Below are 20,802 nucleotides of genomic sequence, written 5' to 3' on the forward strand. Positions count from 1 at the left end.
CGCCTCAGAGCCAGTGGCGAGGCCGCCGCCCCCTCTGGGCATCGGAGAGGCGCCGGCTAGAGCGCCCGCGGAGCCGCCATCTCAGGTGAGGGCAGGGCGGTGGGCAGCTCTTCTGAAGCCTGTTCCGCCGAGAGAAGCCTCACGGGTCGCCCCGCCGCTTGCTTTCGTCGCTCCCACGGGAGTTCTTTTGAGCTCACGTTCTTGGGCGGTGCGGCCCGACTTGGTAGTGGCCCCAGCCGTTTCCAGCTCTCCTGCCAGGATCCAAAATGTCTGCGCCCAGGGAGGGTGGCCATCTAGCTCTGCGCCTCTATGGTAACACAGCCGGAGCGCCCAGCTGGGATTGATTTGAAAAGTGGAGGGCGGGGTGGTTTTCCGCCGGTCGCGGGCGACGCCAAATGTCCCGGAGGTGGTGCGGGTGCCGGAGCCTGATCTTTATTCCCCAAACGGACTCTAGCCTCACGTCTGCACTTAAGGCAAAGTTCTCTGAGCGCGTCGAAGCTACTCCTGCCAATGATTACTTTGCGCTCAGTCACAAAAGCCCTTCTTCCTCCTCCCCTCCATGCTCCGAGGTCCCTCAGAGATCCGCTCCGAGTAGAATCCGCTCCGCGGAGTCTCGCTAGATCGATCCCCTCGATCACAGTCAGCCACCCTCTGCTCCCCGGACTGTACCGTGCACGGTACCCTGCATAGTTGTTTGTGTTTTTCTTTGCCTTTGTGAATTTCCAACTAGAATGTAAACGCTCTGAGGGCAAGACCGTGTATCACTGAGCGCTTCCGATGTCCCTCCAGGGTCTGGGGCAGCGCTGTGGGTTCCAGAAACATGCGGTCAGTCTGTGTGGAGTCAGAGCCAAGAAGAAAGTGAAAACTGAAGAAGCTTTGAGTCGTTAGTTACCAGCTGCCCCAGGACTAGGGAGGGAGGGAGATGTAGTGCTTCTCACCCACCTTCTGAAAATGTCTCTTAGGGACTCTGCCTGTTGTGACATCCGCCGGAGGGAACAATAGAATGTGCCTTATCACCTCCAGACGCCTCACAGTCCCATTGAAGATTCGGGATTTGGAAATCAGCAGGCTGATCCACGCTCGAAGATTCGGGATTTGGAAATCAGCAGGCTGATCCACGCTCGAAGATTCGGGATTTGGAAATCAGCAGGCTGATCCACGCTCGAAGATTTGGGATTTGGAAATCAGCAGGCTGATCCACGCTCGAAGATTCGGGATTTGGAAATCAGCAGGCTGATCCACACTCGCTGGCCCTCCTGAATTACTGACCCACCCACCCCCTCTCTCCTCAGGGCAGGTTACATCAAACAAACAGCTTGTTTGAGCTAAATAGCCGGGGCCAAATTATTTATTTAACCATAAGCCTTGTTATCTTCGAGAACAGAAGGAAATCACTTCCCTTCACATTTTCCTATCTCTCTCCCCCAGAGCCCCTGTCACATCTTCATTTTTTCAGGTCTCCTTGAACTGTACCGCTTCCTCTGTTCCCTCTGTGAGTGCTCATAACCTTGAGTTGATTTCCCAGCCAATAAATCCTGGAGTCAACTTTTGCCCTTTTCATTCCCTCGATTTTTAGATCTATCTACTTATCCATATGTTAATGTTTACTGAGCACTTGCTATTTGCCAGGCCCCTTTTAGGTGTTTGGGATACTTAAAGACAAAACAAACAAACACCCCCTCCTTTCCTGGGGGATACAATCTAGCAGGGGAAGAGAGATTAAAAAACAAAACAAAAAAAAGTAAATGGGGCTGGATACCTGGGAGGCTCAGTAGGTTAAGAGTCTGACTCTTGATTTTGGCTCAGGTCATGATCTCTCGGGTTGTGAGTTCAAGCCTTGTGTTGGACTCTGTGCTGACAGCTCCGAGCCTGGAGCTGCTTCGGATTCTGGGTCTCCCTCTCTCTCTGACCCTTCCCCACTCATGCTCTGTCTCTCTGTCTCTCTCTCAAAAATAAATATTAAAAAAATTCTTTTAATGGAAACTAATTTGACAATAAACTATTTGTAAAAAAAATTTTTTTTTAATGAACATTTGGGGGCACCTGGGTGGCTCAATCGGTTAAGTATCCAACTCTTAATTTTGGCTCAGGTCTTGATCTCACAGTTCATGAGCTCAAGCCCCGCATCAGGATCTGCACTGACAATGTGAAGCCCCCTTGGGATTCTCTCTCTGCCACTCCTCTGCTCGCTCTCTCCCTCCCTCTCTCTGTCAAAATGAATGAATGAATAAAGAAAACGAAAGAAAGAAAGAAAATAAACTTAAAAAATTGAAAACAATTAGATCTTCAAATTTAAAAAAGAAAAATGGACATTTGGATTATACTGTTGAAAGTTTTGGGAGGGGCACCTGGGTGGCTCAGTGGGTTGAGCATCCGACTTCGGCTTAGGTCATGATCTCCCAGTTCGTGGGTTCAAGCCTCACATCGGGCTCTGTGCTGACAGCTCAGAGCCTGGAGCCTGTTTCAGTCTGTGACTCCCTCTCTCTCTGACCCTCCCCTGCTCACACTGTCTCTCTCTCTCTCTCTCCTAGAAATAAATAAAACATTTAAAAAAAAAATTAAAAACAAAAAGAAAGTTTTGGAGGCACCTGGGTAGCTCAGCTGGTTGAGCATCTGACTCGTGATTTTGGCTCAGCTCATGATCTCTTGGTTCATGAGATCAAGCCCTGTGTTGGTCTCCACGCTGACAGTGTAGAGCCTGCTTGGGATTCAATCTCTCTCTCTGTCTCTCTGTCCCTCCCCCTTCCCTGCTTGCACATGCCTCTCAAAATAAATAAACATTTTTTAAAAAAGTTTTCCCCAGGGGCGCCTGGGTGGCTCAGCCAGTTGAGCGTCCAGCTTCGGCTCAGGTCATGATCTCACGGTTCGTGGGTTCGAGCCCCGCGTCGGGCTCTGTGCTGACAGCTAGCTCAGAGCCTGAAGCCTGTTTCGGATTCTGTGTCTCCCTCTCTCTCTGACCCTCTCATGCTCACGCTGTCTCTCTGTCTCTCAAAAATAAATAAAACATTAAAAATTAAAAAAATAAAAATAAAAAGGTTTCCCCAGTTCCTTTTTTCTTTTTTAAAAATATTTTTAAAAATAATCTCTACACCCACGGTGGGACTCAAACTCACAACCCTGAGATCAAGAGCTCATACCCTACTGACTGAGACAACCAGGCACCCTTCCCTCCCAGCCCCCATTTCTTTTTTTTTTTTTAACTTTTTAAAATGTTTATTTTTGAGAGACAGAGACAGAGCATGAGTGGGGAGGGGCAGAGAGAGAGAGGGAGACACAGAATCCAAAGCAGGCTCCAGGCTCCGAGCTGTTTGCTAACAGAGCCTAACATGGGGCTTGAACCCACGGACCATGAGATCACGACCTGAGCTCAAGTCAGATGCTTAACCGACTGAGCCACCCAGGTGCCCCTCCCCCTCATTTATTTTGTACGTAAATAATTTATGTGGCATCAGAGTGATTCTCTGGGAGAAGGTGTCCTAGGGACTAGTCCAGTGCCTGGTGCATAGTAGGTGCTTAACATGAGTCCGCGAACTCAGTGAGTGATAGTGGCCAAGAGCTCTTGGTCTCTTCCTTTGAAGACCAGTGTCGCAACTGGTCTCTGTGCTTCTGTCCTTCGTCTCCTCCAGCATTTTTAGCCCACCCTCCACATCCGCACCCCAGATCCCCTGGTTAAAGGTCTCCGGGGCTTTCCCCTGCCCACAAGCCCGAACTCTTCAGCCCAACCTGGCCTAAGTCTCCGTGCCCAGCTCCTGCTTTCTCTGGGCCCGTGGCTTCCAGAACAGTTTGCCATTTATTGAAAATAAGGTAGTTTCTGGTGGCTGAAAATCTTTGTAATTGCCACTGTGATTTCTTCTTTGTTCTGTTTTTTTTTTTTTATGTTTATTTATTTATTTTGAGAGAGACAGAGACAGTGCGAGACAGGGGCAGAGAGAGAGGGAGAAAGAGAATCCCAAGCAGGCTCATGAAAGTCATGAAGCTGTGGGGGCGCCTGCGTGGCTCAGCCAGTTGAGCGTCTGACTTCAGCTCAGGTCATGATCTAGCAGTTTGTAAGTTCGAGCCCCGTGTCAGGTTCTGTGCTGACAGCTCAGAGCCTGGAGCCTGCTTCAGATTCTGTGCCTCCCTCTCTCTGCCCCTCCCCAGCTCATGCTCTGTCTCTCTCTGTCTCAAACATAAATAAATGTAGAAAGAAAGAAAGACAGAAAGAAAGAAAGAAAGTCATGAAGTTGTGTGGTCGTGACCAGAGCCGAAACCAAGAGTCGGCCACCAAAGCAGGCCACCCAGGTGCCTCTGTTCTATTTCTAGAAGTGTGTTGCTTGATTTTCAAACCTGGGGAAACTTCTGGTGATCTATTACTGATTGCTCATTTGATTCCCTTCGGTGAGAGAGCGCCAAGCATTCTGTTGAGGTTCACAGAGTTTCTGGAGCCTATGATACGTCATCTTTCACCAGATTTGGAAATTCTTGGCCAAGTCTCTTCAAAAGATTCCCTCCCCGCCATTCTGTCTTCTCCTCCTGGCACTCCCTCACACGTTCCATTGACCTTTTGACTATGTGTCTCATGCTATTTTCTGCTGGGTTACCTGGAGCCCCGCCAGGGATAGGCACGGTTTAGGGGCCAGTCAGCAACTGGAAAATAATTTGTTCACAGAACTGTGCAGCTCAGACCACCCTGGGAATTTGTCCACTGACGTCCCAGGCACTTTGGTGGCTCAGAGTCTGACATCTGTCTCTTCAGTTAAAACTGCTGCTTTCTGCTTAAACTTCATTGACCCCCAGCTTGCCCCCGCCACACAGTGGGGACATGAAGACGCCCTCAGGGCAAAGGCCAAGTGACTGGAAACTTCCTTCACAGTTACTTCCCTCCCATTAAGGATCACAGCTCTCAAGGCTTCTCTTCCCTGGGTGCTCTGTAGTCCCGTATATTGAACAGGATTTTCATATGTTTGTCCGGCTTTTATTCGGTGGAGGCGTTAGTTGGATACCAGCTTCTCTGGCATGGTTGGAACCAGAAGTCCTGAGTGTGTCTGGATGTGACATCTGGGCTCAGAAGGCCCATTGCCAGGATCATCCCCTGGAAAGCTCCTCCTTTTTTAAAATTAAAAAAAAAATGTTTATTCGTTTTTGAGAAAGAGACAGAGACAGTGGAGCAGAGGAGGGAGAGAGGGAGACCCAGAATCCGAAGCAGCTCCAGGCTCTGAGCTGTCAGCACAGAACCTGACGTGGGGCTTGAACTCACAAACTGCTAGATCATGACCTGAGCTGAAGTCAGACGCTCAACCGGCTGAGCCACACAGGAGTCTTGACCCTCAGGTTCCTGGATCCGTGGAAGCTTCGGCCAATGGGAGGTGCAGGTGGAGACCGGAGGTGGAAGGAAGGAAGAAGCCGGGGTATTTCTTCCCTTGCTCCCTGCCCGGCGGGTGGCGTCAGCATCAGCTGCACCGCACCAGTGGCTCGAGTGCTTACTAGATGAGGCCTCCATGCTTTTGGCAGCTACGACCCTGTGAGCATCTCCGGGGAGGGGTCTGGCCCTCGTCCCCACCGGCTGTTGCTCACCGCCCCCCCCCCCAGCTGGCTTCCCAGCCTTTTTCTGCCTCTGTGCCACCAACCCCGCTACGTGAAACTCTCTCTAATTTTGAGCCTCCGGAGTGGTTTCTCTTCTGGCTGCACCCCGACTAAGGCCTTTCTTGCCCTTCCCGCCTCACCCTCCTCACTCTTCCTTTCGGGCCCATGTGTATTGAACCCCTTTGGCTGCCTGAGCCTTTATTCATCCCGTGTGACTCCCGCACCGTACCTCCCCTGCAGTGTTGCAGGGGTGTCCCTGAGGGTAAGGCTGAAGTGCCCCGATGGCCCATGGGGGTAAAGAGCAGCTACTGCTTTTTTAAGTCTTTTTTTAAATGTTTATTTATTTTTGAGACAGAGGTGGGGGGAGAGAAGGAGGGGCAGAGAGAGAGGGAGACACAGAATTCGAAGCAGGCTCCAGGCGCCAAACCATCAGCACAGAGCCCCATGTGGGGCCCGAACCCACCAACCTCGAGATCATGACCTGAGCCAAAGTCGGACACTTAACCAAATGAGCCCCCCAGGCGCCCCACAACTACCACCTTTAGCCACGGAAAAGTGAGAAGCAGCCCGAGTGCCCCCTCGATAGCACCACAGCTGAATCGATGATGGCGCCTGCACACAGTGGAGAATTTGGCAGCTCTGGAAAAGTTGGCTTCTGAAAGAATCACTGATCACGTGAGGGACGCTCGCCTATGATGTGGCTTGAACACCGTGGCAGGCAAACCTGATTGAGAAATGATCTGGGGGGGGGGGGGCGCCTGGGTAGCTTAGTTGGCTTAGCGTTTGACTTTTGATTTGGGCGCAGACCATGAGTTGGAACATTATTGGACTCCATGCTGAGCATGGTGCCTTTAAGATTATCTCTCTCCCTCTGCCCCTCCCCCAACAATCACTTGCTCTCCCTCTAAAAAATAAATTAAATAAATAAATAAAATTCCAAAAAAAAAAAAAAAGATCTGTGTGGGGGCACCCGGGTGGCTCAGTCAGTTGAGCATCCAATTTTCGCTCAGGTCTCCAATCCCAGGGTTATGGGATCGAACCCTACATTGGACTCCATGTTGAGCATGGATTAAGATTGTTTCTCTCTCCCTCTGCTCCTCCCCAGCTTGCTCTCTCTTACTCTAAAAAAACAAAACAAAACAAAAAAACGTAAAATTAAGAAAAGTTTCAAAAAAACGGACCTGTGCGTATTTCTGCGCTGAGTGCGAGCTGCCAGAGATCTGCCCTGTTTCCCAGCATCAGGCACCTGCCCCGACCCCAGGCACCCTCACTGCTCCCCCAGCTGGGGGTTCAGACCGCAGCCCCTGCAGGCCACAGCCCAGAAGAGCCAGGGAGTGAAAACCCAGCCCCTCACCGCTCCCTGGGGATAACACTGTCTCCCAGGGCTCCCCCGCTGTCCTCAGCCATGACCCGCGCAGTCACACGGCCCCCATTTTACCACCTTCCTTCTCTCCCTGTGCCCCCCATTGCTTCTTCCTGGCTTCGCTTCCCCCATGAACCACTCATGCGTTCTTGCCTCAGTGCTTGCTTCTGGGTGACCTGAGCTAAGATAAGATTGTCCATACTAAGTTTCTGCCCATTTCTCTCTTCCTTGGGTAAATTCCTAAGGGTCTACAATGGATCATTTGATGTATCAACTTGGCTGGGCCATGGCGCCCAGGTATTTGGTCAAACATCATTCTAGATTCTAGTTCTGGGAAGATCTTTTTTTTTTTTTTTTTTTTTTTTTTTAAGATTTTATTTTTAAGTAATCTCTTTGCCCACTCAACATGGGGCTCGATCTCACAACCCCAACATCAAGAGTCTCACCCCCCCTCCCCACCAACTGAGCCAGCCAGGTGCCCTAAGTAAAGGTATTTTTTTGAATCAGATGAACATTTAACTTGGTGGATTTTGAGTAGATTACCTTCTGTCATGTCGGTGGGCCACATCTAATCAGCTGAAGGCCTGAATAGAACACAGATTGATCTCCTGGAGCAAAAGGGAATTCTGCAGCTGGTCGTTGGACTCAAACTGCATCTCTTCCCTGAGTCTCCAGTCTGTCTGCCTCTCCCCATCAGTCTTGGATGTACATATGCATAAAATGATATATATTATATACATATGTGTATAATGCTTTACTGTATATAATGTTGGGTCTGTTTCTGTGAAGAACTGTCACTAATACAGGGTCTGAAGTTAGGAGAAAGGGCCCTCTGCTCATCTTGTAAAGAATGTCCTCTTTGAAGTTTGAAGGGAGACTTCTCTTGACCAGTTTCAATTTTGTTTGTTTGTTTGTTTGTTTCTCTGTGAGACCTGGCTGATCCTTGAGGCTCCAGACCTGCTGAACATTTCCTGCAGGAAAAAAACAGCCCTGGTCAGCCCAAAGTGACGTTTTCCATATTCAAACCAATATCAATTTTCAAGTCTAAAAACACTGACCCTGCTGTTGGAATGGTAGAAATGTGATCTCCTCTGTTCTACTAATGTGTAGACCAAGGGAGCACAGGTTCAGAGTGGACAGGAAGAATTGGTCAAGGATGTTCTGGACAAGACAACGAGACGTATGTTTAGGATTGCTCAGCCTTGTCCCCTGAGGGACGGGCAAGGTCATCTCTGCAACAAAAGAGAATGTGTCGGGCAATGACGCGGGACTTCTGCCCCCACCTTGCACGGCTCCGACTTGAACTTGGGAAAAATACGAGGCCTTTCTCTGTTTTCGTTCTACGAGCAGGCCTCAGCCAGCTGAGAAGGAATGATCTTTATTTCTAAAAATAATATTGACTTGGATCTCTGAGCCGATTCTCTCAATGGGGCATCAGAAACCATGCTGGGGCAAGAGCAAAGTACTGAGCAGACAGAGCCAAGTCCGCAGGGAGTGACCCTTCCCAACTTCTACAAGGACAGTGGTAGAGCCAGGCTGCTGGGGCGGCCGCTGGACCACCCGAAATGGAATCTCAATGCAGAGTCTTCAATAGGACAGGAGCCACCTGCGATGGGGGTTTCAGTAACTCTTGGTGGAGGTCTTTGGAGATATGTAAGGGTCTCGCAAATACTTGTACATCATTGAAGACTTTGGTTCAAGTAGCAACCATCTGGTGCTTTCTAGCGCCTTCTAGAGCTTCTGCAGGAGCTCCTGCCAAACAAGAGAGGATTCCTTGCCCACATCACCAGATTTCTGGCAGCACAGGCAAGTTGGGATCAAAGGGAAAGACATGGAGGGAGGAAAAAGGAAGAAGGTTGGAGATGCACATTAAGGAGACAGGTTATCACAAACTGTCGGCCAAATAACTGAGAAAGTCACAAGGTTCCCAGCTTCAAGGTGCCACATTTCAGGTTCAAGAGGATCTGGGCTCTACAACAGCGAAAATCTGCAAACAGTACAAATGTCCCACAGAAACTATGGTCCGTTCATAAACTGGGACATTATTGGGGTGGGAGAGGGAGAGAGAGAGAGAGAGAGAGAGAGAGATTGAGAGAGAGAGAGAGAGTGTGTGTGTGTGTGTGTGTGTGTATGTGTGTGTGTGTCTTAATGGCCCAAGTTGCACAGAATGGGCTTAGTCTTGGGAAGCAGACTCTGGGAGCCAACTCTTACCAGCTATGTGATCTTGAGCAAATAATTATGTCTTTGTCTCTGGTTTTATTCTATACGGTGGCGATAATAACGAGTCTTACCTATTAAGCTTGTTAATACACGGCAAGCAGTTAAAACAGGGGGTCTGACATGTATGAGCCATTACGGGAAGAGAGATGGGAAGAGTTTATACATATTTATTAGGAGGCAATCAGGAAAAGGAACCGTGTTCATTATTTTAACGAAAACTTAGAGAATTGGTGAAATGGATATTGCAAGACAAAAATGGCAGAAAGCAGACCCTGAGGGAAGAGAGAGAGAGTAATGACAGGAATCAGTGGCCCCACGTCAGCCTCCGGCGACAGTGGATTGGAGAAGGAGTGGGACCCTTAGCAGTTGATTTATAGGTAGGGCTGGGGCCCCTGGCTGGCTCCATCGATAGAATATGCATCCCTTGATCTCAGGGTTGTGAGTTCGAGCCCCACATTGGGGTGTAGAGATTACTCAAAAGAAATAAAAATCTTTATAAATAGAGGTGCCTGGGTGGCTCTGTCAGTTAAGCTTCCGACTCTTGGTCATGATCTCATAGTTCATGGGTTCGAGCCCCACGTCGGGCTCTGTGCTGATGAGCACAGAGCCTGCTTGGGATCGTCCCCCTCCCCCATGCATCTGCACTCTCTCTGTCTCCAAATAAATAAATAAACATTTTAAAAATACTCTGATAAAAAAGAATCTTTAAAAATAAAGACAGGCCCAAATGAAACTGTGGCCGTAGGTGAAAGAAAACAGGACAGACAGACATACTGGACTTCGGCATTAGAGAAGCGGTGTGGCCGTGCGGCAGTTGTGAGAGTCAGGGCTGAGGTCAGCAGAGGACAAAGAATGTTCTAGGTCAGAGACAGATTGTGGCAGGGGTCCAGTTCCCAGATCCCAAGGTCCTGCACGTTCTCAGCAGGAGGGCTGGCCAAGAGGCTTGTGAGCGAGGACCCGAGATGTCCCAGATAAGAAGAGGGGGAGGCTCTCACCCCCACCGCAGAGCGTCAGGGCAGGGACGGCTTTGCGGGAGGGAGTCAGGTGGTTTGGAGGCCGTGGGGGGAGCTGGTGGGATGAGGCCGGCTCATGCCTGCCTGTCGGGGCAGGGGCAGGGCACCCTCTGACCCGTGAGGGGGCAGCTCCAGGGCCCGATGCACCTGCACTCGCTTGTGCTTCTGCCGGTTCACCGAGGCCAGTCCCTCAACCCGCACCTGTGTTTCCCCCTGTAAACCAGTGGTCCCCGTAATACCCCCCTCAGGGTCACGAGATGATGTGTGTAGGTAGAGGGAGGGGCCCAGTGGGACCTCCCCTGTTTTCCAAATATTACCAGACCCCACCACCGAGGATAAAATGCGCCCCAGATGTTAAGTTCAGAAGACTACCAGCCGGTGGGCTAGCTAAAGATGCCACTCAGATTGGGGCGCCTGGGTGGCTTAGTCGGTTAAGCGTCCGACTTTCGCTTAGGTCATGATCTCGCGGTTTGTGGGTTCGAGCCCCGCGTCGGGCTCTGTGCTGACTGCCAGCTCAGAGCCTGGAGCCTGTTTCAGTCTGTGACTCCCTCTCTCTCTGACCCTCCCCTGCTCACACTGTCTCTCTCTCTTCTCTCCTAGAAATAAATAAAAAAAACATTAAAAAAAAAATTAAAAAATAAATAAATAAATAAAGATGCCACTCAGAGCTGACACTGTGAACCCTCTGCGTGATCAAGAACTTGGCTGGCTTTTGTCCCTGGGTCCTGAGAGGTCACCTCTAAATCCTTGGAATTTCTCGAGAGGTCTACCATTCCTGCTGGGCTCCCCAATCCCACCGGAGAGTTTATGATAAACCATGTGACGGGCTCAAACTGCCGAAAAGAGGGGGGGCCTGGAGATGGCATTCAGATGAAGGTCAATAATGTAATCAATGTGCCTCCACAGGAATCCCCAATAAAAACTTTTTTTAAAGTTATTTTTAATGTTTATTTATATTTGAGAGAGAGAGACAGTGAGCCAGCAGGGGAGGGGCAGAGACAGAGATACAGAATCCGAAGTAGGCTCCAGGCTCTGAGCTGTCAGCACAGAGCCTGATGCGGGACTCGAACCCACGAACCGTGAGATCATGACCTGAGCTGAAGTTGGAGACCCAACCGACTGAGCCACCCAGACGGGCTCCCTCCCCACCAATAAAAACTCTTAGGTCCCAGAGCTGGAAGTGCCTTCCTGGCTGTCATTTCTCTGTATATTGTCACATGACAATGAGCAAGAACGTGTAAGTCAGCGGAGCCCTTAGGGAGAGAGTGGGCTGGCCGGGGGGGACCCTCTCTTGCCCACCTCAAGTCTACAGAGCACTGGGTCTCAACCAGGTTCCTTGCCCCGAGGGACATTCGGTGATGCCTGCAGACATTTTTGGTTGCAAAGCTTGGAAGGGGCTGCTGGCATGTGGTGGGCAGAGGCCAGGGATACCGCTACCCTGTGCACAGGCCAGACCCCCACCACAAAGAATAATCCAGGCCCCAGAATGTCAACAGCTCCAGAACACGAGCTAGACCAGCAGCGAAGACCCAGAGCCCGAGGACGACCACGACCGCGGCGCGGCCTCCGCTGCAGGGAACACAGGTCGTTTCCATTTCTCTCCTCTCTGCCTCAGCCTCATAGAAGTGAGGACAGAGGAGGGGACAGGGTGGTATCAGAGACACACATGTCCCTGCTTATTCGTGCTGGGGCCTCAGGCCTGACCTGCCTAGGGAGAGGTGGGGGGTAATTTGAGACAAGTTTGTTTTTTTTTTTAAGTTTGTTTACTTATTTTTGAGAGAGACAGAGACAGCGTGAGCAGGGGAAAGGACAGAGAGAGAGGGAAACCGAATCCCAAGCAGGCTCCACACTGTCAGCACCGAGCCCGATGCAGGGCTTAAACTTCATGAAACCGTGAGATCATGACCTGAGTCGAAACGAAGAGTCAGACGCTTCAACCGACTGATGCCCCAAAACAAGTTTAAGGGAACAAATCTCTTTTTTTATTATTAATGTTTTTATTTATTTCTGAGAGAGAGAGAGCACGAGTAGGGGAGGGTCAGAGAGAGAGGGAGACACAGAATCTGAAGCAGGCTCCAGGCTCTGAGCTGTCAGCACAGAGCCCGACGCGGGGCTCGAACCCACAAACCAAGAGATCATGACCTGAGCCGAAGTTGGACGCTTAACCGACTGAGCCCCCCAGGCGCCCCATGGGAATAAATCTTAAACAGCAGAGTGAGGCTGTGCTAACAACCAAAACTGGCCGGAAAGCAGACTGGTGTGCCTTGATGGGAAGCCTTCTGCCCAGGGGAAAAGGGATTTTGACAGAGCACAGCTGGTGGTAGCTGTTAGGGAAAAATGAAAGCTTTTGCTGATGCCGCACTTCAACAAGACGCATTTTCTTAGTTAACGTGGCTGCCCGTGAACGAGGCTCCTCGGTGCAGGTTAGCACACTGCCTGGCACAGAATGTGAGCGTGATAGAGGTTAACCGCTTGGAGTAAGAGGGAAGTGGAAAATCAGAAGCCTCCAGCAGGGAGAGCAGTTTAAGGAGGTACATTGTCACAGAAGCAGCTGGTTTCAGTTAAAGCCCAAAGATCAAGGAAGCTGTGACCTTGACCAAGGAGGCACCAGGGTTCCTGAAAACATACTTGAAGGAGTCTCGTCTTCTTCTTCTTCTTTTTTAAGATTTTTATTTTAAAGTCATCTCTATATCCAATGTGGGGCTTGAACTTACAACCCCAAGATCAAGAGTCGCATGCTCCACTGACTGAGCCAGTCAGGCGCCCCTGAAGAGGTCTATTCTTCTTCTTCTTCTTCTTTTTTAAGATTTTTATTTTAAAGTCATCTCTATATCCAATGTGGGGCTTGAACTTACAACCCCAAGATCAAGAGTCGCATGCTCCACTGACTGAGCCAGTCAGGCGCCCCTGAAGAGGTCTATTCTTCTTCTTCTTCTTCTTTTTTTTAATTTTTTAATTGTTTATTTATTTTTGAGAGAAAGAGAGATTGAGTGTGAATAAGGGAGGGTCAGAGAGAGAGGGAGACACAGAATCCGAAGCAGGCTCTGGGCTCCACGCTGTCAGCACAGAACCCAATGCGGGGCTCGAACCCACAAACTGTGAGATCATGACCTGAGCTGAAGTTGGACGTTTAACCGGCTGAGCCACCCAGGAGCCCCTGAAGTGGTCTCTTCTTAAGCTACAAACCAGTTTCCTTAAGGACAAAGTAGTTCTCTAAAGTTGCCCCAATTCTTCCTTCCTGAGGTAAGCAACGAACCCTCCCAAGATGGCCGCCATCAATTCCTTGTCTCTCTATGAGCTAACGCTGCTCCTCACACCAAGGGGGAGGGGGTCCTAATTCTCTCCCCCTGGAATCAGGGCAGGATTTAGTGATTCCCTTGAGCAGGAGAATGTAATACAAGCAACGCTCTGGGACTTCAGAGGCTGGGCCATGAGAATCCTTGTAGGTTCTGCCTCAATCTCTTGGAATGATGGCTCCTGGGACGTTCCCTCGTGAAACCCAGCTGTCATGTCACATGGAGAGACCACAGGGAGTTGCTCTGCCTGACAGCCCCAGCTGAACTCTTCGATGACGGCCAGCCACAACTGTCACCGCATGAGAGAGCCATCTCGGCCGTTTAGCCCAACGACCCGGTAACCATATGAGTCCCCGAGTGAGAACCACCCATCTGAGCCTAGTCAACCCACGGCGAGCCCGATAAACGATTGCTTCGAGCCACTAAATTTTTGGGTGATTTATCACTCGGACACGGATAACAGGCACACTTCCCTGGGGAGTCAGTACTTTCAGGCACATATATTCCTTTCTTGGATGAAAAATTAATTGCCTTTCTAGCGATTGCCCAGGAAGGGTTCACACGAGTGGGGTATCAGGGCTGGTGGAAAGGTACAAGTCAAACCACCAAGCCCGGTTCCAGGTTACGCACAGCACCAGCTCGCAAGCCACGTAACCCTCGATGTCAGGGCATTTCATCACCTCCCTTCCCTTCCCCACCTGACAATTTCTTCTTCCTTTCCCTTCCTCCATAAACTGCAAACCGCGATCCCAGAGCAATCATTATAGAAATGCGGTCAGGTTCTTGGAAATCTGACTGATACTGGAAAGAACAGTGTGGCACGGTGGAGGGGGGCTGGAAACTTCCAGGCTAACATCTGAGGCTTAGGCACCGGGGTGACGTCTTTAAAGTCCTCATAATGAGAAGGTAATCTTTCATTCACACACAAGGGAAAATAGAATCCCTTGGTAATTAAATACTAATTAGACATTAAGAAAATTGTATTACAATTCAACAGGGAAATAAGACTTAACTGAGCTTTTTAAATTCACGAGTGCCCCTATGTGGACACCACCCAGTGGGATCGGCTGTCATAGCTGCTGGGACCCCTGTCCCCTTTACTTGGAGGCTGGCTGGCCGCCAGCTCCGTCACCATTCCCACGCCAGTGTCTGCGAGGAAGCAGGGAGACCGTGAGAATCCGCTTCATTTCCCCACTATGCCTGATCCATTTCCAAACACGAAATAGTCACTGGGGCCGTGACAGTTCACGATGCCCTTCAGGAAGTTTTCTGTGGCATTTGCAGAAATTTGCGAGTTCTTTGGGCTTATCCACCTGCTTGGAAAACACGCTACAGATCCCACCCCCATTCTGTTTTGAAGTCTCTTTATTTTGAAAGAGAGCACATGTGTGAGCACAAGGAAACTCAAGCGGGGGAGGGTAGAGAGAGAGGGAGAGAGAGAGAATCCCAAGCAGGCTCCACACCATCAGCGTGGAGCTGGATGCAGGGCTCGAACCCACGAACTCATGAGATCATAACCTGAACTGAAATCAAGAGTTGGACATTCAATCAACTGAGCCATCCAGGCGCCCCGAGATACCCTAAGTCAGCAGTTTCCAAATTTGTCTGCACACTAGATGTCCCCAGGGGGTTCCAATGTGCTGCCTCCTTTGGGGACTACAGTGCTAAGTGACCCTGGAATCAGATGGGGCCATCAGCAGATCTGGTGACTATTGTCTGTGGCCTCCTCTCTGCTTTCTACTGGGGATCTCCTGAGGCTGGGGCACCTGGGTGGCTCTGCCAGTTGGGACTCTGACTTTTGGTAATGGCTCAGGTCATGACCTGATGGTTTGGTTCATGAGATCGAGCCCTATGTCGGGCTCTATGCCGACAGCACAGAGCCTGTTACAGATCCTCTGTCCCCCTCTCTCTCTGTCCCTCCCCTGCTCATGCTCTGTTTGTCTCTCTAAAAGATAAATAGACACTAAAAAAATGTTAAAAATAAAAAAAAAGAAAAAGAAAAAGAAATGGGGCACCTGGGTGGCTCAGTTGGTTAAGCGCCGACTTCAGCTCAGGTCATAGTCTCATGGTTCGTGGGTTCGAGCCCCGTGTCAGGCTGTGTGCTGACAGCTCAGAGCTTGGAGCCTGCTTCTGATTCCGTGTCTCCTTCTCTCCGCCCCTCCCCTGCTTGTGCTTTGTCTCTATTACTCAAAAATAAATATATGTTAAAAAAATTTTTTTAAATGGACATTTTGTGGATCACAAAAGAACGATCCGGAGAGGGGCACTGTCCTTTCCTTCAAGTCCTTTATTTAAAAAAAAAAAAAAATTGAAGTGAAACACACAAGACATTAAATAGACAACTCAGTGGCATCTCGAGCACTCAGTCTTGTGCAAGCACCACCTCTGTCTAGTTCCAAAACATCCTCGTCACCCCTGCAATAAAACCTGCATCCAGTAAGCATCTACTCCTACGTGCCTCTTATCCCAGCCCTGGCAGCCACTACCCTGCTTCTTATCTTTATAGACTTGCTCATTCTGTACGCTCCAAATAACTGGAGTCACACAACAGGTGGCCTTTTGTTTATTTTTTATATACTTGTTTATTTTTGAGAGAGAGAGAGAGCGCGCGTGAGCGAGCGGGGGAGGGGCAGAGCCTGGCTCAGGGCTCAAACCCCCAAACCGCGAGATCATGACCTGAGCCAAAGTCAGGCGCTCAACCAACTACACACCAGGGGGCCTTTCACGCCTACCTTTTTTCACGGAACATCCTGGAGATTCAGCCACGATAAAGCACGCGTCAGCACTTCCTTCCTTTTTATGGCCAAATACCCTTCCACGACTCGGATTTGCTGCTTTTGTTCATCCACGCATCCACTGAGGGACATTTGGGCCGTTTCCACCTTTGGTTATTGTGAATAGAGCTGCTGTGAGCATTTCTGCCCAATTTTGTGCGGACACGTTTTCATTTCTCTCGGGTGCACATACACCCGGGAGTGGAACTGTTAGGTCGCGTGTTCGACTTTTTGAAAGACCTCATGGTAAAAGCTATTTTTCTCAAAGGCCGATGGGTCATCCTAACTTCGTTTCCCACTTCTGTCAGGGCTGCGTTTTCACGGTGAGGCTTTGCTGAGTGCTGGCAGCAGGCGGGGCTTGGTCTAGAACCGGAATTAGCTCCCCGCTGTTACTGCCAGGGTCTTCAGCATTTCAGAAGTGCCCGAGACTGGGGGCGCCCGGGGGGCTCGGTCGGTTGACCGTCTGACTCTTGACTTCGGCTCAGGTCATGATCTCATGGTTCGTGAGTTCAAGCCCTGTATCAGGCTGTGCGCTGACAGCGGGGAGCCTGCATGGGCTTCTCTCTCCCTCTCCTCTGCCCCTTCCCTGCTTGCGCTCTCTCTGTCTCAAAATGAATAAATACACTTAAAAAAAGAAAAGGAAGAAAAGAAAAAGAAAAAAAGGAAAGAAAAGAAAAGCCCGAGACTGCCTGGACGTGGCCCTCCCTGTCCTGAGGTTTGCTGTGGCTCCCGGCTCTCACTCAGTCTTGTCCCGGCCTAAGGGCTGCAGGTCACAGGAAGAGAGCCACCCCCAAGGTCAGGCAGACCTGATCCCGCGCTAATCATATTTTGCAGATATTGAGCGTTTTCCGTCCTCAAGTGCTCAAAGGTGTCCATCTGAGAACCCAGCAGTCACAGATACGCGTCACACGGCGCCTGGAACTCAGCCTAAAATGCTAGGACCTTAGTGCTTGTTTGCAAATGCCAAGTTCTGATGCGATGGCTTTCCCTAGGCCGTCCGAGTCAGAGGCAGGCTCATTTATCATTTTAACTCTGCCTCGGAGCCGTCGATCCCTCTCTCCCGGGCCCCACAGGCCTGGTGTGTCCTGCCAGGAGGAGGTGGTGTGTGGGACCGTGCCTCTCTCTCCCCACCTCTCTCCTGCATCTGCCGGGGGGAATGCGGTCAGGAGAGGTCAGCCCGCCAGCCATTTCTTTTTTTTTTTTTTTTAATTTTTTTTAATGTTTTATTTATTTCTAGGAGAGAGAGAGACAGCGTGAGCAGGGGAGGGTCAGAGAGAGAGGGAGTCACAGACTGAAACAGGCTCCAGGCTCTGAGCTGGCAGTCAGCACAGAGCCTGACGCGGGGCCCGAACCCACGAACCGCGAGATCATGACCTAAGCGAAAGTCGGACGCTTAACCGACTAAGCCATCCAGGCGCCCCCCGCCAGCCATTTCTTGACGACTACGTCCTGTGTGCAGGACTACGGCAATTGCAGTTCTAGGAAGGAGACAAGAAGTAAAAAGAAGTGTTCTCCAGCCACCTAGAAGCTTCTCACTGCACAGGAGCACTCTCCAGGCCCATTCCATTTTTGGCTTAAAAAGAAGTTTTTTAATGTTTATTTATTTTTCAGAGAAAGAGAGAGAGAGAGAGAGAAACAGAGTGTGAGCAGGGGAGGGGCAGAGAGGGAGACACAGAATCCGAAGCAGGCTCCAGGCTCCGAGCTGTCAGCACAGAGTTCCACTCAAGGCTTGAACGCATGCACTGTGAGATCTTGACCTGAGCAGAAGTCAAGATGCTTAACTGAATGAGCCACCCAGGCATTGCCCATTTTTTGCTTTTAAAAAACAAATTCAGGGGTGTCTGAGTGGCTCAGTTAGTTGAGCGTCCGGCTTTTTGATTTCAGCTTGCATCGTGATTCCAGGGTCGTGGGATCGAGCCCTGTGTTGGGCTCAGAGCTGAGTGTAGAGCCTGTTTAAGATTTTCTCTCTCTCTCTCTCTCTCCCTCTGCCCCTCTCCCCTCACTCCCCTAGGTGTGCACATGTACACTCTCTTTAAAACACACACAGGCGCACACACACACACTTTCACTAACTAATTAGTTGGTAAGCCTTTGACAGGTAATCACTTGTTTCCCCATTTCCGTTTCGAAAGTGAGTTTCAGAGAAGGCTGCCAGGATCATCTGACGATGCCTTGAAGGAGAAATGGCATCTTAACTCATTCTCAAGATGCTAGTCACGTGGCCGTGGCCAGGACGTCAGGGCGGTGAGCCGAGAACAAGGAACTGCTCTTGGAGATGGCTCTCCTGTCGGATCAGCACATCACTCCCCCTGATGCATAAAGGCTTAGGGGAATAAGTGTGCAATTAGGTTACAGTGTCCCTTGCCCTCAGCCCCCCTCCTCGGCCCCAGCTGTCGAGTCCATCCTGTATAATCATCACTTACATTACCGGGGCTGTGTCTGGAAAGAATCGAAGAGTTTGACCTTCAAGAGGCAAGCCTCCAGGGGAGAGGAATTTCTATTTTCGGGATGTGGATAATGAGCTTCGGGGGTAGGCAAGCCCTGCTCCAGGATGCGTGTCTTCGTGCAGCTGGGCAAAGTAGGGCCCTGGCCCCTCTTCTGCCCCTGAGCTACCACCCCCCACAAATGGCATCAATGCAGGGACCCCGAGCGGCGTCAGGATTTGGATAAAGGAGGACGCATGTCCCAGGTGGCCACCAGGGGTCAGTGGGGTGCCAGGATCGGGCGGTCCCAGCGGCAGTGTAAGCTTCTCTGGGTCCCAGTGGGAAGGGACCTCACCTTCCCTGCCCGGCAGGGTCCACCCTCAGGTGGGAGGGGCGGCCCCAGACCACTGGCGCAAACGCACTGCCCAGCTTGGCTGGGTCCGGCCCACTGTCTGTTTGCTTTGGGAACGACCCAAGGACGCATCTTAGCTTTTGAAAGAGGTGAAAGTGGAAAACATTGCACAACTTTATAAAGCCCCCGGAAAACTGCGTACACACCCATCCCCTTGGCTTGGATCCTGCTTGATCTGCTGTCCGGCTCCCCAACTTCAGAGGGCCAGGTCTCTCTTCCTGATTCCCAGAAGTTTCCCTTCGGGGACCTGCGGCGGGCGGCTGGACGTGGCTTTCCTGCCCTCGGATGAAGACCCTTACCAGTTGCCCTGGGTCTCGGAACCAGTATAAATGAGCAAGTGGGCACGGTTGGGTGGGGTGACGGGCTGGCTGCAGCCTCAGGAAGGGACAATCTCTCCCCTGGCAAGTTTCCAGGATGCTGGGCTGGCCACTGGCGAGCAGGCCAGACAGAGGCTGCTTTGGGCCCAAACCGGAGCTGATGTCAGTGAGAGCCTCTGGAATGTTCCCGGCCACAATTTTCCGTGTGGCTGGTCTGGTTCGGCCTTTCCACAGAGGACTAGAGGCAGTCAGATCACATGACAGGGGCCGAGAGGACCGCGCACTTCCTTTTGGTGCCCAGAGGGCCCATGCCCTGTGGCAAACCCTTCCGGCAAAGCCGAGCGGTGAACGCTGCCAGGCCGAAAAGGGACGGGCTGGTCTGCTTCCCGTCCCTTCCTCTGGTGGAAAGTTGGGGTTTTGAAATCCTGGAATTACTATGTGGAGCCAAGATGCCAATTTTTCTCTCGGGTCATTTTCAAAATTGGAAACCGGGATTCTTTGTAGGGACCTCGACCCTCGAAGTCAACAGACTCACGTGTGGATGCCACCCAAAGCGTTTTCACCCCCACATGATAAGACACTCATCTGGGGGAAAGCAACCTCCTAGTGTGTGTTCACTTGGGAGCGCTGGGGAGGGGGTGATGTCGGAAAGTTCTGCACTCAAGCCAGATCCAGCTCCCAGAATTTCCCTCCTCCTCCGTGGTTGGCAGGATCGCAGCCCCCCAAAATGTCCAGGTCATAATCCCGGGTGCTGGTGAACATGTTACCTTATATGGCAAGAATATGAAGAAGCTTAAGAAGCTTTAAATTAAGGCCCTTGAATGGCGAGATTGTCCTGGGTTATATGGGCGGGGCCGATGCAATCACTGGGCTCCTTTGAGGAAGAAGGAGGTAGGAAGGTCAGTCAGAGATGCGACAACAGAAGTAAAGGTCAGACAAAGATCTGAAGTCCTGTGCTACCGGCTTCAGAATGAAGAGAGGGTCTGGGCAAAGCAATGCACGTGGCCTCTAGAAGCCGAGACAGGCGAGGCAGTGCAGCCTTGCTGATCCACTCGAAACTTCTGACCTCTGGAGCTGGAAGACGGTAAATCCGGGCCACAAGAGGAACCTAATACGCGAACACAAAACTCAGCTTTGTTCTGGGAAGGGCTGGGAAACCAACCCATCTTCTCAGGAAGCCAAAGACGGCATAAGTCAAGGTGTAAGGCAAGATCTGAAAGCCGAGGGAGCAGTGTGCAAGCCTGGGCGTGCAAGGAAGTGTAGCAGACATCAACAACCCCTCCCAACAGATGACACCAGGAGAAGGGTGGCTCCGGCTTCCAGACACCCCTTGCCTCCAACACCCACGGGGTTCAGGACACCTAGTATTTGCACATTTTTTTAAAAAGTTGTTTAAGTTTATTTATTTATTTTGAGAGGGAG

The 20,802-nt window shown here is 50.7% G+C and overlaps 1 long non-coding RNA gene across 1 annotated transcript; it reads left to right on the forward strand.

Annotated features, from left to right (window-relative positions):
- LOC120228225 lies at nucleotides 1–1,550 on the forward strand. Its single transcript, XR_005527433.1, has 2 exons — nucleotides 1–85; nucleotides 963–1,550. It is a non-coding gene; the product is annotated as an uncharacterized LOC120228225 (long non-coding RNA).
- Nucleotides 1,551–20,802: the final 19,252 nt, after the last annotated feature.

Source organism: Hyaena hyaena, unplaced genomic scaffold (genome assembly GCF_003009895.1).
Source record: "Hyaena hyaena isolate Hyena2069 unplaced genomic scaffold, ASM300989v1 scaffold_21, whole genome shotgun sequence".
Classification (NCBI taxonomy): domain Eukaryota; kingdom Metazoa; phylum Chordata; class Mammalia; order Carnivora; family Hyaenidae; genus Hyaena; species Hyaena hyaena.